The following is a 9,524-nucleotide window of genomic DNA, read 5'->3' on the forward strand; positions in this document are numbered from 1 at the left end:
TTCTCAGTACAACCAGGGTTACATTTCTAGAAACATACGTTTAAAGGGATACATACTAATACGACTAAAATATACTATTTTCCTAGTACAGTGCAACTTACATTTCTGAAAGGACTATTATTGTTTATTCCATGATTATTTAACGTATACGTTAGGGTTATATATAATGAAAATCCTATAGGCATTAGAATGTGTGTTTTCGCCTTATATCATGTTCCTTGTTTGGTTGTGGGTTTAGGGCAGAGTCACTCATTCGACTGTCCGTTTGATTTTGATTATATATAACATGTATACTTTAAGTGATCATAGGAGGTAGTAGTATGGGTCACACCACTTACATGAATTTGAACTTCAAAGTACAGACTATAAACATAAGAAACTTATAGATTTTTGGTCTTAAGATATTAAGACTGCATTACATTACCAACATAATATATAGGATTTTATGGATGAACGCACTTATGTTTTCAAAGAAAAAAGAACATACTTTTATATACAAAATGCTTATGAACTCACCAACTTAAATGTTAACACTTTTTCAAACCACTTCTTTCTCAGGAAATTAGTAGACAGGTACCCTCACAGGTGTCACGAAGACAAAGCATAGTAGTGTCACGTCTTAGCTTTTGTTATAATTTTGATGTCAAACAAACAATGTTCTGAACACAATGTAAATTATATATTTTCAATATGATGGTTATGTTGCTTTGATTACTATTATTCAACTGTTATCATATTGTACATGACGTCATCCACCCCCGAACATTTTTGTCGTTGCGATTTGGGGTGTGACAAATTATCATGAACTTAATTTGAAAAGAGCATAACCTTTAATCTCTTACTTTTGGATAAAACTCAACTTGTTCATACTTAATTTGCAATCAGGTTTTCCTAATCTCCTAGATTCCCTGCATTACCTATAGTTCTAGAGGTTTTATAGTTGTTTTCAGTATTATCATTAAGATAATGGGTTTAGCTACACTCCTAATGAAAATAGGTACTTCAAAGATATAGTTGCAGATGGAGTGGAATGATTTCTTCTGATCCACAAGGGGTTTAGTTGGTATATAAGAGATCTATTTCTTTTCTTTTTTTAATTGTTGATCCCATTGTTTCTTTACTATAACTTTTTTAAGTACTTTTATAACTTGATAGGGGTATTTAGGACAAGTTTTTGTATTATCTGAGTTTGTTTTCTTATTGTAATATGTGAAATTCAGAAAATTAATCACACAAGGCAGAACTTCATTTTCTTAAAATACATCTACTTTTCTCCATTACACAAACACAATGCAAATTTCAATTCAAGAAATAAAGGTATATTTCATTGTATTTTAAAACTTTTTTTTTACATAATGTTATATAATTTATAAAGAAATATTCCCATTTCTTTCACCAAGTGAAACTGGTAGACTGAAAAACGAGTTTTTTTTTGACAACCCAGATGAGCAAATCGTTGCCACATCACCCCTCATCTTCTTTGGACTACTTATAAGAACTCCAATTCTAGAACCTTCACATTCTATAAGTATTTCTGCATTATAAAATTAAGTCATAGTGATAAATTAATAATAATTATGTATATACTTAATTTCATTACTCTTGAAATCTGGTCCTTCTCCATAGTTAACATTAGTAGAACCCCTAAACATATACTTGTATATTATAGCATCCTACTTTCATTTATTTATGTTAAAGCATTGGATGTTCAGTTTCTTTCTTATCAAAATATTGTATTTTGAAGAATATGCTCAATTTTATTATTGTACTTTCAATAGTTTTTTATTAGGATATTATACTTTGAAATATTTGTTGGATGTTACTCTTATCAAGAAATGGTGTCAAGGAACTCAATCCAAACTAATTCAAGTCAATGTTAGAATTAGAAAACTATTTTTTCAAGCCACCAAATGAGTTTGAAGCATTTGTCAATCTTAATTATCTTGAACTATGAAATGTTGATTTTGGGACTAATTTGTGTGGAACTGAGATCAACTCACCACAACTTAAGAAGTTGTCCATATTTAAGTGCACAAATGTTTACAATTTCAACATCAATGCTACAAAAATGCAGGCTTTGATTGTCTTCAATCCTCCTGATGCCATTGTGCTTCACTTATTGCACAGTCCATGTCGTACTAAGAAAGCTTATATGTCTTCGCTTATTGTCTTCAATTCTCCTATTTAAGTGCACAAATGGTGTCAAGGAACAATATCTTTTTAGTCCATTATGTTAAGATTTTACTTATCTTTGCACTTTTCAATTTTAATTATGTTACAACATTGTGACTAAAAGAAAAACCTACCGATTGGTAGTTTTCATTTGTTCAAAATTATAACTTTCAAATTTAATTTAATTTATCAAGGCATTTTACTTTGAAAATCCATAAAAAAATTTATGTATAAGCATTTTTTTTTTTTAAAACTCATCGTTTTTTTTCTAACTTGTAACGACCCAATGTTTTTCAAAGAAATGTTTCGTTTTTAATTAATCAAACACTTTCCCATAAATCATGAAACTCCAAAACAAATGTTTTCAAATCCTTGGTCATTACAACTTTATTTTCAAATATCAGAGTGTCCCATGAAATCACCTGAGCGAGAGTGCATGCCGCATCATCAAGCTTTGCCCTTGCCCTTGGACTCAAATGAACCTGAAATAAATCCACAAACTACAAGCTACTGCTTGTGATAGGTCCATATCTAAGATTGCTTCCTTTTCCTCAAAGTTGGTCATAAACTCTCAAATAGAATCTAGGCTTAAGGTAACATATTCATACCTCACTCTGATGCCCAAGACGAAATAGATGCTAGATCTAGTGTTTTCCCCTTAATACCTCTTCTTCAAGCTTGGAATCCCTTCCACAATCCCAAAATTTAAGCTCCCAATGCTCTTACTTCACACACCCAAGTGTTTGCGGCCGTAAACGCTCTCTTATGATGTTAATGGAGGCTACAAAGGAATATAATGATGTTTATATGTGGGGAAAACCCCGAAACTAGGGTTTTCTCTAAACAACTCTGACTCGCCAAGTCGGCCTTCCGACTCGCCAAGTCAGTTCTGACCCACGTCCAAAATGTCTCGATTCTACTCGACGAGTTGATCCCCCAACTCGCCGAGTCCATGCATAAAACCTCCCCAAGTTGGCAACTTTCCAGCCAACACTTGAACCAGGTGTTACATAAGTACTTTACTTTGAAAAATCTACAATATGTAGCATTGTAATTTCAGTTTCTTTCTTAGCATTGCACTTTTTGGTTTTTTGTTCTTTCATAGAAATGTAATTTTCAAAAAGTTTCTCATAAAGGCTTTTACTTTGAAAATTCCATCCAAATCTTCTTGTCAAGATATTTTACTCTGAAAAATATATGATTTGTTGCATTGTACCTTCAACATTGTACTTTATGCTTTTATTCTTATATACACATTTCCTTTTGAAAGGACTACGGTTGTTCAACATTGTAAATTTCAATTAGTTTTTTATTAACACTATTTACAGTGAAAATTCAATCAAGTTTTTTCTTGACAAGGCCTATTACATTCTCACTCCCCCAGTCGTCGGTACCCACACCCGACCACACCGTTCCTCTTTGATCATCTCCTACAACGGCGAGATCGCCGTCATCCTCAAAAACACATTCTTACGGCTCAAAGCGTCGGCCACTACATTGGCCTTCCCTGGGTGGTATAAAATCTCGCAATCATAGTCTTTTAGCACATCCAACCACCTTATCTGTCGTATGTTGAGGTTTTGCTGGTCCATCAAATACTTTAGACTCTTGTGGTCGGTGTAAATTGTACACCGCATTCCATACAAGTAATGCCTCCAACTCTTAAGGGCAAACACCACTGCCCCAGTTCCAGATCGTGAGTAGGGTAATTTGCCTCATGCGGCTTCAACTGTCGCGAGGCATATGCTATCACGTGCCCTCTCTGCATCAGCACCGCACTTAACCCTGAAATAGATGCGTCGTAGTACACCACCAGATCATCTAATCCCTCCGGTAGCACAAGGATTGGAGCCTCGCACAGTCTTCGCCTCAAGATCTCGAAGGCCAATTGTTGATCCGTACACCACCGAAACGTCACATTCTTCTTGGTTAGATGGGTCAATGGCACAACAATCTTGGAGAAATCCTGGATAAATCTTCGGTAATAACCCACTAAACCTAAGAAGCTACGAATCTCTGATGCATTCTTCGGTACTTCCCACCGCATCACAGCCTCAACCTTGGCTGGATCAACCGAAAGACCCTTTCGGTTGATGATATGCCCCAAGACTTGTACCTATCGCAGCCAGAAACCAGACTTGGAGAACTTGGCATACAACTTCTCCGCTTGTAGGGTCTCCAGAACCTCCCTTAAGTGTTGTTTATGCTGCTCCTTGGTCTTAGAATAAACCAGGATATCATCAATGAAAACGATCACCGACCGATCTAGCATCGGTCTGCACACCCTGTTCATAAGATCCATGAACGATGTTGGGGCATTAGTGAGACCAAACAGCATCACTACAAACTCATAATGCCCATACTGAGTCATAAAAGTTGTCTTCGGTATATCCTCATCTGATGGTATCCCTACCGAAGATCAATCTTAGAAAACCAAGATGCACCCTGCAGCTAATTAAACAAATCATCGTTCCTTGGCAACGAATAACGATTCTTCACAATTAGCTTGTTTAGTTCCTTCTAATCGATACACATCCTGTGGTATCCATCCTTCTTTTTCAAGAAAAGGATCGGTGCTCCCCACGGGGAACTGCTCGGACGAATGAACCATTGGTCTAACAGCTCCTGAAGCTGTGTAGATAACTCTTGCATATAGGGCGGTGCCAACCGATATGGTTCCTTCTATCGGAGCGGCACCCGACACCAAATCAATGAGAAACTCCACCTCCCACTCTATAGGCACTCCTGGTAAGTCTTCGGGGGAAAACATCTCAAAAGTCTTGAACAACCGGTACACTACCTACATCCTTCACGGTCTCTACTCTCATATCCGAGATATAAGCCAGAAATCCCAAACAACCCCACTGCAGGAACCTCTTATCCCAAGCAGCCGAACAGAGGGTTGGCCCCTGCGATGCCCTATCACCGAGTATCACCAGTTCTCCCCCACTTGGGATTCGAACCCTCACTAACTGATGCTCACATTCAATCATGGCCCCGTTGGCCCCCAACCAATCCATTCCTATAATCACTTTCAGCCCTCGCAATGGTATTGGGACTAGGTCGACACGAAATCTCTCACCAAGTACATTCAGTACACATTCCTGATACACCATCGCAGCACTAACGGTGCGGTCATCTGCAATCTCCACCTCGAGCGGGGAATCCAAAATTCTCGGCGCGTCCCGGAACTTCTTGCCAAGTACAAGAGATACGAACGATTGGGTAGCACCTGAATCAAACAATACAGGAGCATACATACCATTAACCAAAAAGGTCCCTATACAAGTGTAAAGTACACATAAGCGAAGCAGATACATAGAGTAGAGAAGAATAAATATGTACCAGCCACCACATCTGGTGCACCAGGTGCCTCCTTGGTAGTTAGCTGAAATGCAAGGCTTTTTACTGTTGGATCTTCCGCCTTAACTGGGTGGCCATCGGTAATCCTCATCGTGGCGGGCACGGGCATCGCCGTTGCTCTTCCCCCTCCCTATAACCTCAGACAATCGGCCTTTTGTGGCTAGTCTGGTTGCAATGGAAACATATCAAGCCCTTTTGGGGGAAGACCCTGCTTACGTGGCTCGACTGACCACACATATAACATATCGAGTTCGACCCCCGACAAGCTCCCCCATGAGATCCCCCACACTTGGCACACCAGCCACGACCCTGCTGGCCCTTACTAGGTGCATCTGAGGTCTTAGGCTTCTTAGCCTGACCTACTGCTGCATGTTCCTGCTCAGGCTTGCGCTTGGTGTGGAAGTCCAACTCCATCTCCCTCTCTCGTGCCTTTTATACCATCTCATTCAGGGTTTTACACCCTGTGAATCTCACAAACTCCCGGATATCATCCCTCAACATGGAATGATACCGTTTCATCCTCATGTCCTTATCAGTAGCATACTGTTGGAACAGCAAGGCTCGTTCCCGAAACTTGACGGTGATCTCTGCCACACTCTCGGTAGTCTGCTGGAGATCATGAAACTCCCTCACAAGACGTTGCACCTCAATGGCGGGTGAAAACTCATAATCAAATCGTCGAACAAACTCGTACCAGGTCATCTCAGCCACACTAGTTGCACCTACGTGACTCGTAACCTCGCCCCACCAATCGCGGGCCCTATCTCTCAGCATAAAAGAAGCAAATCCCACCTTTGATGCATCCGGGAAAGAACTCGTGCTCTGAGCATTCTCGATATTCTCCACCCAGCTTTGGCTAATAATAGGGTCCCTATCCCCGAAAAACTCTAGCGCCCCATACGCCTTGAACTCCTAAAATAAGGGAGTTTGGGCCCCAACCTGAATCGATGCAATCTCGTCCCTAAATTCCCTGAGTCTCTCCTCCATGATCTCCATCATACCCTCTTTGATCGTCCCAAAAATGGCTGGGGTGGCTTCAAGGATGCCCCTGGTAAACCCGACCGCAATGAGCTTGTGCAACCTCTCATCAATAACATCAGTAGCATTGTGAGATCCTTCCCCAGAACCAGATCCCGATCCTGATCCCCCTACTCCAAATTGTGTAACCACCATGCTGAACTAAAAAGTCATAAATCATAAAGATTAGGATTTCCACACAAGGTATCTTCCCATACCATTTCTCGAAGTTGTGAGATCTAACCTTGGTTCGGCTTGGCACCGGCTCGACGAAATCCGAGTAAATAGTGCATCTTCCTGTTGTGTCATGGTGGTGTTTTTGCTCCAATCTTCATGTCCCGGCCTGTTAAAAATATAACTTTTAAAATAAAGTCAAAATTAGTCGATGAAGTCTAAACGAAAGTTGTAAAGTACGATCCTGCCTACGCGTGGATATAAAGAACATCGAAAACGGAGCTCGTATACGTAAGTTACGAATTTTAGAAGTCGGGATATAAATCTGCGAAATGTGATGACATGGCATAATCTATGCTGATGCTTGCTGACCACGCCACGCTTCGGATAGGTGACATCTGGCCTCGCTACGCCTCGCGTACGATAGGAGCACCTAGCGTTGGAAGTACGCCCTGATTACAAGAAGGTTACGCGCAACATTCCAATCCTTCCTGCAGTCCGAAGAAGAGCCATAATGACCCAGCAGCCTTGCGACACGTGCCTCGTACGAAGCCACACTACACCCAGTGTACGCCTTCGGTACGCCCAGCATAGACCGAAGTAGGTGCCTATAAATAGGTTGCGAAGGCAACCTCTTTTCTTCACCAGTTTACTCATCATTTCTCTCACTACTTTCTCTCTCTAGCCTATCTTAAGCCCCCCTAAGCCTAGGTAAACCCCCTAGCACCCGAAGGAAGCCCCAAGGCTCCCGGAGTCCCGAGAAAAAGGGTCTTTCGATTCGGAAACGCTGCTCCAAGAGAAGCCCGGTTTTTTATAAAACCCGCTGTAAGTGAGCTACACCTACGCTATTTTTATTATAGATTCTAATTAATTATAGTAACATTATTAGGACCTTAAAATAATTATTTGGGTTGTTATTATGAGTTATATAAGAGTGTTGTTTAACGCTTATATAATAATAATAATAGCTAGACAATTAATTAGTCGCAGTTAACGTTAGACTAAACCCTAGTGGTATTGATACTAGGTTTTGTCAAGGGAAATTTTTTTGAGATAATGAAGCGTTGTCTGAGTTCGGAATCACCACCTTAACAAGTGAGTGCATAGTTACTTTCATCTTACACATAGATATGAAGTATTTTATATAAATTACGTGCTATGTGTTCATATTATCTGAATACTTGTTGTCTATGTTGGATGAAATATCTTATACATGTTTTAAATGATTTAAACTGTATACATATTTTATATCTACAAAATTACGTTGGGTAAAAAGATGGGTAGATTAGAGATGAGATGAGATAAATGATGAGCGCTGAAAGATGAGACGAATGATGAGAGATGATATAGGAGTGATAGTGCGAAGCGTTGAGCCAAAACGATGAGCCAAAGCAATGAGCCAAAACAATGAGCCAAACGATGACCCAAACGATGGCCCCGTCATCTAGCAGAGTATAGATGACAACCACATACTATTCTAGATAGTCCAGTGGAACACTAGCAGGCTCACAACCTGTAGGTGTTGTGAACTTGATGTTCACCGGTGTACTCTTAAAACTCATTAACATGTATTGCTAGTGGACTCTTGAAAACAATACTGTCAATAAACGAGATAAACCTCGGCAACTATGGAGTTAGCGCCTGTTGAGTAAACCCCAACGACTATAGAGTGAGCTCTTGTTGAGTAAACCCTGGCAACGACAGATTTCATGCATATTCCTTAGGATGATTCTTAGGAACGAATGAACGAGGAATAGCTGATTCTTAGGGTAGAACCTTAAGAGTAAAGAAAATAATGGGGAATGGGTAATTGGGTTGATTGACTGTTTGATGTTTAAATATAATAATTATATTATTGTGGGTTGAAAACCTTATGTACTCATCAGGTTTCCCAACCTGACCTACTCAACCTTATTTGTATCACAGGTGTCAATATGAAGTTACATTACACTGAGAGATTTCAAGAGATGTAGATCACTAGTGTAAATGAATGTAAACTCTGTTTATGCTTATGTTTATGTATTGACGATGACATCCCAAATGTTTTAAACTGAATAAAAATAAATTTCTTCGAAAATGCTTTTGATAACGTATTTATCATGTTTTTTTTGGAACAAATTCCACAACATTTTTATTAAAAGAAGTACTCTGATTTTCTATAAAGTATAAACAAAATCGGTCTTTTTTATCGTAAAAATGGAGATGTCACAGTTGATATTGCTCAAGGTTTACACCATGGTGTGTCACCATGATGGATGTTAGACCATTAGTGTTCATGATGCGCCACATGTGCATCATGATGCTTGATAGTTAGTTTTGTTTACTTCTTTTTATAGTTTATTTTAGCATATTTCATTCATAATTTAGATAATTTCCATGCATATTTTCCTTTTTGTTATGTTATGACTATTTCGGGTACTTTCCAGTTTTGTGAGCTTTATTGCAGATTTCATGGAGACTAGTGGAGAGGGAATGTTCGGGACGTATGGAAAGCAATTGGAATAAGAGGACATTGAGGATTTTGGGCTTGATGGGTAGTGGAGATGATGCATGGAGTGATCTTGATGATTATTTGAAGGTTTGGAGAGAAATAAACTTTAAATTTGCAAGATGCGGGGGAATATTCAAGCATGCGTAGATTATTAATCGGGCGAGTTCACGAGTTTTTGGGGATTTGGAGAGGTCAAATTGGGCTTAAATGAAGAAAAACTTGAAGAAAATGGGCTAGGAGGTGATTGGATTCGATCTGGGCCAAGTGGGCTAAGCTATGGAGGCCCAAAACCTCAAAGATGCTACAT

The sequence above is a fragment of the Lactuca saligna genome, chromosome 6 (genome assembly GCF_052625555.1).
Source record: "Lactuca saligna cultivar CGN05327 chromosome 6, ASM5262555v1, whole genome shotgun sequence".
Taxonomy (NCBI): Eukaryota; Viridiplantae; Streptophyta; class Magnoliopsida; order Asterales; family Asteraceae; genus Lactuca; species Lactuca saligna.